This window comes from Lycium ferocissimum, chromosome 5, assembly GCF_029784015.1.
Source record: "Lycium ferocissimum isolate CSIRO_LF1 chromosome 5, AGI_CSIRO_Lferr_CH_V1, whole genome shotgun sequence".
Taxonomy (NCBI): domain Eukaryota; kingdom Viridiplantae; phylum Streptophyta; class Magnoliopsida; order Solanales; family Solanaceae; genus Lycium; species Lycium ferocissimum.
The window spans coordinates 55,729,325-55,740,543 of NC_081346.1; positions in this window are offsets into that span (position 1 = coordinate 55,729,325).

Here is an 11,219-nt window from a genome sequence, read left to right on the forward strand (position 1 = left end):
TCTATACCCCATTGATTGGGGTCACGGGTGTCGCACTGGGAGCAGCAACTCTGACTTGCCTCATCTGCTCCATTTCCACCCTCATTGTGTGGCTTTTCTCCCTCAAGGCTTGCATTGCCTCCGCGGGAGTTTCATCGGTGGGAGTTTCTTCCACGATGGCGGGATGTTCCTAGCTGTCTCCTTTATTACCCCGTCTGCATTCTGGGGCAACAGATCTGCTGGATCTTGAAGTGTCAGACCATCCGGACCAAGCTTATTGGCCCAAATTGATCCCAACATTCGTGTTGTCGTTAACTCCTGACATTCCTGTAATTGGTGCTAAGTGTAACGACTCGATTGGTCGTTATAGTGCTAATGACCTTTTTACCCTTGTTGACCTTTCCCTAGGTCATTGAGCGGGTTTTTGAGTGACTTTTGGAGGTTTGAACCACAAAGTGAAATTCATTTGACCCAAAGTTGACTTTTGAGTAAATGAACCTTTTTCAGAATTTTGTCGATTTCGAGAGGTCCAGACAGTCATATATGACTTAGTCGTGTGTTCGGTTCGGTTCGGTTCCAAATGCAATTAGGAGCATTTTGGAACTTGGGTTGGGAATATGACTTTAGGCCATTGGGGGTTGACTTGGTCAAATAGACCTCCGTTAGGAAATTCGAGGCCACGGGTGAGTTCGTAGTGTGTTTTTATGTGTGTTTGCATGTCTGTTTGGCATCTGTGGGGCCTCAGGTGATAGTCAAATTTCTGGATAAGATTGGTCAAAACCAGAACTTTTTGGTTCTGGTGTAGGCGCTGCAGCAGTACTATTACTGCTGTAGTGATCCCACTATAGCGCTTGGGAGACAACTATAGTAGATTGAGGGATTTAGTGACTAGTCGCCGTAGCGGTTTGCTTCCCGCTATAGCGGCCTGATGATTTTGGTAGAGGCTGCCATGGCGAGACATATGGGGGCCGCAGCGCGTGCGCTGCAACGGCTTCTATGACCACTGCAGTTGTAGTCAGGAAGAATTATTTCCCTTTTGTCAAGTTAAGACCCTTAAACCCTATCACTTCTTCATATCACTTTTCTAAGCACTCTTTGGGGGAATAGAGCTACTTGTGGACTGATTCTTCTTGGAGGTAAGATCTATGATCCTAGCCTTTTTCATTTGCCTTCTTAGATTCCTATTACATGCCTAGAATCACTTGAATCTAGATAGAGAAGATGAGTCTTGTGTTAAATTTTTTGAAATGAGTTTAGACTTCTAAAATAGAAATTGGTGGTGAAATTGACTAGAAAAACCATAGAGTTTGATGAATTCCTTGTTGTTAAGCATATGTCTTCGATTGTTGATGGTTAATTTGAGGATTGAAGAATTAGGGTTCATACCCAAATTTGGCAGTTTTTGCTTTAAATCCAAATTAGGCTTAATCTTGAGTTGTTTTAGCAAATAATTAGTGGGTTTGATCACCTAGAGCTTGAATTGCATGTTATATCTCTCAATTTCCCGTTTTACCCTTGTGGGCCCGTTTCTCCAATTTTCTTGGGTTAGAATTTTACCTAACTAGAAGTATAGCTATATGTGTGTCATTATTCATGGATTTTAATATAGAATTCGATTATGAATAGACTTTGAGTACTTGGAGGTGTTACAAAAAGGCAAGGCCAAGGTGTGATGGTTCGAGGCTCCTGTTCGGCTTTTCAGGTAGGTTACGGCTTACCTTTTGGTTAGACTTCGATTAGCAGATTATATGTGTAGTTAGTGATTGTTAGAGAAAGCATGTAAGACTTCCGGTATGAAGTTGGGATGGAAGACTTAGGTTGGTATTGTTGCGCTTTATAGTTGTTGCCTTACTGTGTTCAATTGTGTTGCTGCTTATTGTGAGTGTTGGTTCGCCACCACGTGATTGATTCTAGAGAGTTGATTCTTAGTGATTACTTTTGTGTCGGAAAGCATATTTATTCATGTATGAGCTTTTTGGAAAGGAAGTAAGGATTTCATATTATCATTGTGAGTGAGATTTTTGTCTATGTGTAGCACTATTGATTATTTAATCTTGTTGGCATTGTTATCATGCATTCACTCATTCATATATATATATATATATATATATATATATATATATATATATATATATATATATATATATATATATATATATATATTGGGATCGGGTTATGCGTTGCAACACTGACTGGGATCGAGTTGCACGTACCGCAACACTGAGTGGGATCGGGTTACATGTTCTGCAACACCGGCTATTGGATTGGGCTGTGCATTCCGCAGCAGGTACATGGACTTAGCGGTCCTCCACGGGTCATGACTATCGAGGCAATGAGATATTCCACCCAAAGCATGTGTGTATAATTGCATTCATCTCATATTTCTTGTTTTCATTGTTTTGGACTTGCTGGTTGATTCTTGGTGATAGGCGTACTTGATAGTAATTTTTTAGATGCGAATCGGATTTATAATGGACTTGAGGTGATTTACTAAACTTGGTGGTTTGGTACTGGATTCGGTAATTGGATTGTGTTGAGTTTTATCTGATTGTGAGCATGCCTACTTTTTCAGTCTCTTTCTTATATATATTATTTTCTAACTGCTGTTGGCCTATGATGCCTACTCAGTACGTGTTGTTGTACTGATTCTATCTTGATGCATTTTTTCTAAGTGCAGAGTTTGTGATCGGATCGACTTCTGCGCACCGTGACTGAGTCCCAAGGCCTTCTGACGAGTATTCCAGGGTGAGCATTGGATGGATTCGTGTAACGACCCGTTTGGTCATTACGGCTAGTTTGACCCCATTAACCCTTTCTCGAGCTATATCAGCGTATATTTGACCCGCGGGGACGGGTGGTACGCTTTCTGAGGTCTTTGGATATGATTTGGGTGACTTTGTGGGAAATTTAGGCTTAAAGCGAAAAAGAGTCGACTCAAAGTTGACTTTTTGGTAAACGGACCTTTATCGAGAATCCGTCGACTTTGATAGGTTCGGATGGTCTTTTAGAATTGGTGTGTATATTCGGTTCGATTTCCAATGCACTCGGGTGTATTTTGGGACTTGGATAAGTCAGTTTTGAGGTATCGGGAATTGACTCGATCAACGAGATTTTTGTTGGGAATTCAGAGGCCATGAGTGCGTTCGAAGTGTATTGTTATGTATGTCTGTATATATAGTTTATGAGCAGATGGTCTCGAGTGATGGTTAGGATTTCGGGTTGAGTTCACGAAAGTTGGGTGATGTTTCTGGTTTCTGGTGTCCGCCATTGCGACACCAGGACGTCGGCAGCAGTACCGCAGAAGCGGTGACCCTGCCATAATAGTGGCCGTGTTTAATTCTGGTGTACTGCAGGAGCAGTGACGGGCAATTAGATTCATTAAATGTGTGTTAAAAGCCCTAAGTCTTTCATTCAATACCATTCCGACTTTAGAGCTTTTTGGGAGCATTCAAGGTTGTTCTTCATAGAAAATTATTGTGGCAAGTTCTTTCACCTGCCTTTCCATTCTTTGTTCCATTAATCACCTTAGGAATCTATTAAGCATGCTAATTTCCTTAAGAAATAGTGGATTGAAAGAGGGTTTTGTGGGTTCTTCATTCTAGGGTATTAAACCTTGAACTATTGATTGGGTTAGCTTCATTAAGTATGGGATTGATGATTAGAGTCTACTGTTTCATGATTTCTTTATTATTAGTGTGTAATTTATGAAATTGGAAGTTAGGGTTTATACCCAAATTTGGGGGTTTTGCCTAGAATTCAAATTTAAGTGAATTGTTAGTTCTGCTAGCTTATAATTGATGGGAGTTGACCACCTAGAACATTAATTTCATGTTGAGACCTATAGATTCCTAATTTCATCTTTCTAGTTCATAAACCCCATTCTTTGAGTCTTGAATATAAGTAAAGGTTGAATGATGTTTCTTCTTGATTCTAATTTCATAGTTCGGATATGATTAGACTTCCATTATCACGAGGCTCAAAAGAAGGGAAAGACTAATGTTTGACTGTTGAAGATTTCCTGTTCAGCTTTTCAGGTAGGTTACGGTTTACCTTATGGTGAGACTTTGATTACCGAAGCGTATTTAGATGATATTGTCGAAGAATGCATGTAAACCTTCGGGTATGAAGTTGGGTTGGATATTGCCTTAGGTTGGGCCTTGTTGAATGATTTGGGGGCTAGCCACCCCATTGCGTTGTTGACTTATCTTGTTCTATTTACTTATTGGCTCGTTGCCACGTTGAGACATCGGATATTGGTGATTAGTGATATATCATGACTATGATATTGCTGTACTTTACTTGATTTGATATTGAGATGAGAATTGTGATTCCATTGTGGCTTATTGTGTAGCCTTATTATTGATATTACTTGTGTGCCATGTGTGGTACTGTTTGGGATTGAATTGGTTGTTGACATTACATTGCATCGTATTCATACTCATTTCCATTATACATTGATATTGCATTGTTATGGTACTGAGGAGGGAAAGTGAGAAGGAAATACTGATGCGGTTAAACACATTGTATATCGAGTCATCTCTGGCCTGTGTGCGGAATGACTGATATGAGGCGTATAGGTGGGAATGGACTCATCTCTGGGTTGTGTGCGGAGTGACTGGTACATGGACTTCGCGGGTCCTCTATGGGTTATGCTGTCGAGATGTGATGTTCCATCGGTCGGAGTACATGTGTACGGTGCATATGCATTGCATTCATCATTCATACATTATTGCATTGCATTGTACCTCTTGGTTCTCTGTGATATGATTGTGATATACTGGTTCGAAATGGTTGTACAGAGATTTGGCACAGTTGGGTTTAGATTCTATAACATAAGTTGATGATATGATTGTCATGTACTGGTTCAGATTGGTCACACTGAGACTTGGCACAGTTGGGTTTAGATGCTATAACATAGGTGATGACTTGTACCATGGTTATGTATTCGTGTTGACTTGTACCTTGTTGTTTTACGTGTTTATCTTGCTTTGTTGTCTTTATATACGTTAGCTAGTCTTAGTAGGCCTATGATACTTACAGTACTTGTTGTTTGTACTGACCTGAACTTGTTGCATTCTTTTATGAATGCAGAGTACCAGGTTGGATCTACTTCTACCCCACATGGCTGATTATCGAGGGTGCTGCCGAGTCTATTCAGGGTGAGCATGAGGACGTTCACTGCCCGAAGACTCTTCTTACTATATATGTCTTATTTCCATTTCATGACATCTTTTGAGATCTTATGTATTATTCAGACTTGTAGTATTTTGTAGATGCTCTTGTATGACTAGACCAGATCTGGGGTTGGATTCTCATTACTTTCGCATTTCTTTATATTATTATCGTGAGACTGAGGTTATTCTATCTTCTTTCACTTTATTTATGTTTTATGATTGTTGGGATAAGGGTTCGCCTACCGAGGTGGGAAAGGTAGGTGCCCGCACGACTTAGTGAAAATGGGTCATGACAATTCGCTGCGAGGATGCCTTTTCTTAGTTGCTTGTCTTATTTTGATATTCTGAGACAGTATTCCATTATCAGACATGTATTCATATTCAAACTTATAGTATTTGTAGTAGTGGCTCTTGTACGACCTTAGACCAGTTTCCTTGGGATTTTTGTATTATTTCTGCACTTATTCACTATCCTTATTGTTACGGTTAGCTTTTATGCGAGTAAGGCATAAAAGTTATTACGAGGTTGTTGGTGCTCTAATTAGATTTTAGTATTTTTACAGTCGCCACCTAATTTAGAAAAATCGGGTTTAAAGATTTTTTCAAAATAAGTAAAAATCTTTTGGACCAAAATTCGAGGTAAGGGTTCTGGTGATCCCCTAGGGAAGGTTTTATGCACCCTAGTATTAAAGATCCATAGATTACGGTTGACCTACGAGCTTCAATATGTGATTAATGTACTTATTTGTTTACAAATGTTTAGTTTTCCGCAAAAAGATGTCATTTATGTCATATCATAATTTCAAGGAAAAATTTGGCAAAAAGTCCCTGTTACATCTCCCATTTCGATACGTCTTTTGTTTATGGTACATTAATCATTTTGGCCTCGAGTTTTGAGGTTCGTCTTCTAAGTTATGGGATGTTGGACATGTTTAACCTTTGTATATGAGTTGCTAAGTTTAAGTATTGTAAGTATTGAAAGGATTAAAAGTTAAATGAATCGGATTAAATAAGTTTCGTCGAGGTTCAACATTTATTTAAATGAATTACGGCCCAAGCTATAATACCCCGTATTTTTGGACCAGGAAACTGAACTGTCCAACATGAGCAAATTTACCCGAGCTGGAGGATTTGGTCATATTCAAGCATGGAAATCAAGAGCTCGGTGTGTAAAAGCAATGAAGTCCCAAAAATTATTTCAGACTTAAAAGTGTGATGACAATGATTGGAAATAATCTTTTTTTTTTGGGTGCCAAGAGAGGCTACGGACTGGTACCATATTACATGATCATGATAATGAGTATATGTGGTGTGGTAAAAATGATTTATTATTTAAGTGAGTCATGATCAAGAAATTAATTATGTGGATAATTGGTTAAATGTCGGAATAAAGTGGAAGAGTAAAGAGTTAATTGTGGTGTTAATTATAATTAAGTGGATGAGGAATTTTGGTGGGCTGCCACATGGCAGTAATTAAGCCAAAGGTGTCACTAAGTGTGTATATATGACTCATAGCACTTAATGTGCATTGTTTACACGTGTAAAGGCAAGGAATATAGGTCATTTCATTCCTTCTTTGACATTTGGTTATATAAAAAGTATGCTGCAATCTTTCTTTTTATGTTTGGGGATTTTCTTATTTTAGAAACATAACAAACATACACAACATAGTACTCCCTCTGATCAAAAACATGAAATTTCATTAGACCAAAGAATAATTCTCGTAGAAAACAATATACGAGTTTCGTGCACCGCTTCGATCTCGTATTCCGTTTTATCCCGTTATTGAATCCGGTCTTTCTTCGAAGGGAAGTAAGGTGGAAGAAGATCATTTCTTTGCATATAAGGTAAGAAATATTTTCTCCTAGGTATATTTAAATTCATCCAGGTCATAGCTAAATTGTGAGATGGGAACTACGGAATTTAGTAGCGGGGAATCGTATAAGTTGTTGTTGTTGTGTGGACTGATTTGGAGTGTATTCTTGAGTTGTTGTGGCTGGAATTCTTGGAATATAACTTGGGTATATTGTTTTTGATGTTGTGGTTCTTGGTGTTGAGTTGAGGAAGTGATTAAAGTAGGGGAGATGTTGCCCGACTCTTTATAGAAAAGAGTTATCATTTTATATACATCATATACTAGTGTTCTCTAAGTTGATGGGCGTGTTATCATCGTTATAGGTTGAAGTTATAATTGAGGCGAGTTCGTTATTGAGTACGTACTGATGACAAGAGGTATGTTAAGGCTATCCTTCCTTTCATTTTGACATGATCCTTATGATATAAACGAACGAACGAATGAACGAACTTCCATATCACTCTACTCTTAGAAGCATTAGGAGTACTCTAATCTTTGATGTCCCTGTACCCCTTTTATGATTATTCCTTCTGTTCATGGGTCTTGAGATTACATATATTGATGATATTAGCTCAAAGATATTTATCGGAGGTAGCACGACTTTCTGTCACTCCGAGAGTTCTATTTATTCATCTTACTTATGCATTGCATTTATTTATACATATGCACATTGACCCATGACCCGAAGGCGTTATAGACGCGTATATTATATGTATATGGGATATGGGGAAAGGGATAGGCATTATATACGCATCACCACCTGATCAGCTGGTATACGATGATGATGAGGATGATGATGCCCACAGAGGGGCTGACATGATATGATATATGGACCGGACTGCACGTTCCGCAACACTAACATTATAGATCGAGATGTACATTTCACAAAGACTAACAGCTATATTATGATATACGTATATGATTTTGAAAGAAAGCATGCATATCATTTGCCCTCAGAGGCACCTTCAGTTACACAGACATTTCCAGATATACAGTCACATAGATACATTCAGATATACAGATTAACTCTTATGTCTCAGATGCCTTTCATGACTCTTACGTATATGCTGTTTTCATACCTTACATACTTGGTACATTATTCATACTGACCCCCTATTGTTTGGGAGGCTGCGTTTCATGCCCGCAGTTCTCGATACGGGTTGGTGATCCATCTATTAGGATGTCGCCATTAGATGAGGTTAATGCACTCGTTTGTTTCGGAGATGCCGGAGTCAACATATATATATATATATATATATATATATATATATATATATATATATATATATATATATATATCTATGTATGCACACGTGTATGGGTATGGCGTGGTCCTGTCCCGGCCATGTTGTGTTATGTTTTTCAGTAGAGGCTTGTAGACAGTTATGTATTGTCAGATGATGTCCAGACTTATGGTTTCACATGTTGTCACAGGTGGTTATGATAGCCTTATCGGCTTATGCAGTATGTTCATTATATTCATACAGATGAGTCTTTCAGATTAGTTGATACACGCATGTTCCTTATGGGTTTATCAAGAGTCATATGATGACCCTATCGGCTCACCTATGTCTATGTTGGAGTTACAGATATAGGTCAGGTGGTGCTTGACTAGTATGGTCAGGTTCCCGTCATGGTCCTCCAGTCTGGGTCGTGACAGTCCCCTTATAAAAAGGGGTTTTGATTTTAAAAATCAGCGTAAGTGTTCAGCTCACTTTGTTTCCGGACTAGGACACACTCGGAATTTCTCCCGAGTAGAGTCACTAATATTCTAGTCCTAACAAAATGGGTTTAGTACCTACGGATTTATATATGTATATATGAAAATATGGAGTATGTCTCCGTTTTTTGTACTTATATATATAAATATCTATATAAAAATATACGTTATTTATGAAAAATCAGTTCTGTTTTTATTATATATTTTTTGAAGCCATAGGTCAATAGTATTCTAAGCCCAAAATCCGTCTTATCCTCATATTTGGTCCAAAATGTATTTCAGTCCAAAGCAGTCCATTTCCACAAACTCAATTTTCTCAAACCTCAAGTTTCCAGTTTTTTAAACCATTTTCAGATTTTGCTCAAATATTAAAATGCCTCAAGATCTGATTGCCATTAGAATGAACCTCATTTCCAATTTTCATCCAAATCCATTCCTTAGTTTAACATCCAAACTCGTAAATAATCAAAGGCAACGGACTGAAAGCCCAAAATTGTTTTCCCACTTCTTTTAAAGTAAATTGTTTCCAGATCCTCTTGCCAAAAGTCCAAGATTTGCTAACTAACCATTTTGAGGAAAAACCGTTTTACTTTGTCCAAAATGTGAGTTGATTGTTAAACTTTAGCAAAATCATATTAGTATCAATTTTAGTCGTATAAAATTAGAATTAACCGATTTTAAAAATGTTTTGAGCGACTTCCTAAAATACTAAACATTGATTTCTTAAGTTCTACACATGCATAGGGTTTCATTGTTCACATGTTTGATGCATATACAACATATATACATGCCAAAAAAAATAGAAAGGGGAAGGAGAATAGATTTTCAAACTAATGGGCCTACCCAAGCCCATCAGTGCCATTTTCACCCATTGGCTGGGCCTTACAACACAAATATTTGCTTCCCTTGCCATTTTCTTAGCGGACTCGATCAAAGAGAGGGAGGTTGGGCCTTAGGCCCAACAAGTATTGATATTGTCACGCCCCAAAACCCACCCTAGACGTGACTGGAATCCGACGTCATGAACAACATTGGAAGAACCTAAACAACACGATGATAATACTTGAACCCGCCAGGTTCAACATTCGCCTCCAACAGTTTATAAAATAAATGTAACAAATCAAGAGTATATGAATTAAGTCAGCGGAAGTCTTTAATATCATAAAACTTAATCAAAACGTGACGAACGCCCAATAGTTAAACAAAACTCAACAACTACCCACAAGAATGTATACTAAGGAGCTTCTAAGATAAAGGAATAATTTGTCTGACACATCGGGACGCAGCCCGAAAAACTAGAATAGTAAATAAATATGATAAGGGGTGTCCCACGAATGAACATGTGGGCTCACCAAGTAAGCAACAACAGCAAGTCCTTCTTAAACGTTTTGAGTATCAAGAACCTGCTCTTCTCTGTTACCTAACATACCATCAAAAACAACAATGGTATGCCTGAGTACTTCGTACTCAGTGAGTGTCTAAGGGGTAATAGTTAACAAAACAAGATATGATGAATAAAATCAATAAAATGACATCAATGAAAATCACAATTCAAACCCAGGAATAACATAAGTCAGCAACGTTAAAGAGTCATCAGAGAATCCAACAACGAAAGACACATTAACTTAAATCCTTACCATTTACCATGCCACGTATTTCACTTACGAATTTAATATTACCACAAGCCACTCACAGGCAACAAGATACGAAACAAGCCACTCACAGGCTAATCAAAGTACGAAACAAGCCACTCACAGGCAGATCAGTCAATCGATACTTCGAGTTAGGAAACCATGGAGGCTAATCGTCCTCTGGACTAGCACAGCAATAGATACTCTAGGAAGCAACGGAGGCTAATCGTCCTCCGGACTAGCACGACCATAGATACTCCCGGTCTAGGAAGATACGAGAGGCTAATCGTCCTGCGGACTAGCACAACAATAGATACTCCCGAGAAGCAACGAAGGTCAATCGTCCTGCGGACCGACACAACAATACTCGTATCGATACGTTAGGATCCATAACGGCTAATCGTCCTCTGGATTAGCACAGCTTGCCCATACAGGCCCAAAACACCAACAAAATACAAATCATGGCATATTACCAAATCATCAATCATGGATTAGAGCCGAATCTCACTTCTCAAGTCATCATCTCAAAATAGAGGCATTTCAAGTCATAACCGATTAAAAATCTTATTCAAATCTCTTATTCAATTTCATGTTCAAGAAACCCATTCAACAACAAAACAAGTTTAAGGTCCAACCTTTAGAAGAATAAGTTCAATCATTCAATAATAGGAAAAGCGAGTTTCACAAAGTAGTATGGTTCGTATAAGGTTCGATGCGGGCTTGACCCTACACACGCATGACCTTGTCTAAAAGAAATCATCTTTAATTCCAGAATAAGTTCCACCAAACAAGAGTTATAACTTATACAAACAATCAAGGAAGGATTCTCAAATACAATTCATGCTTTCACAATTTAAACA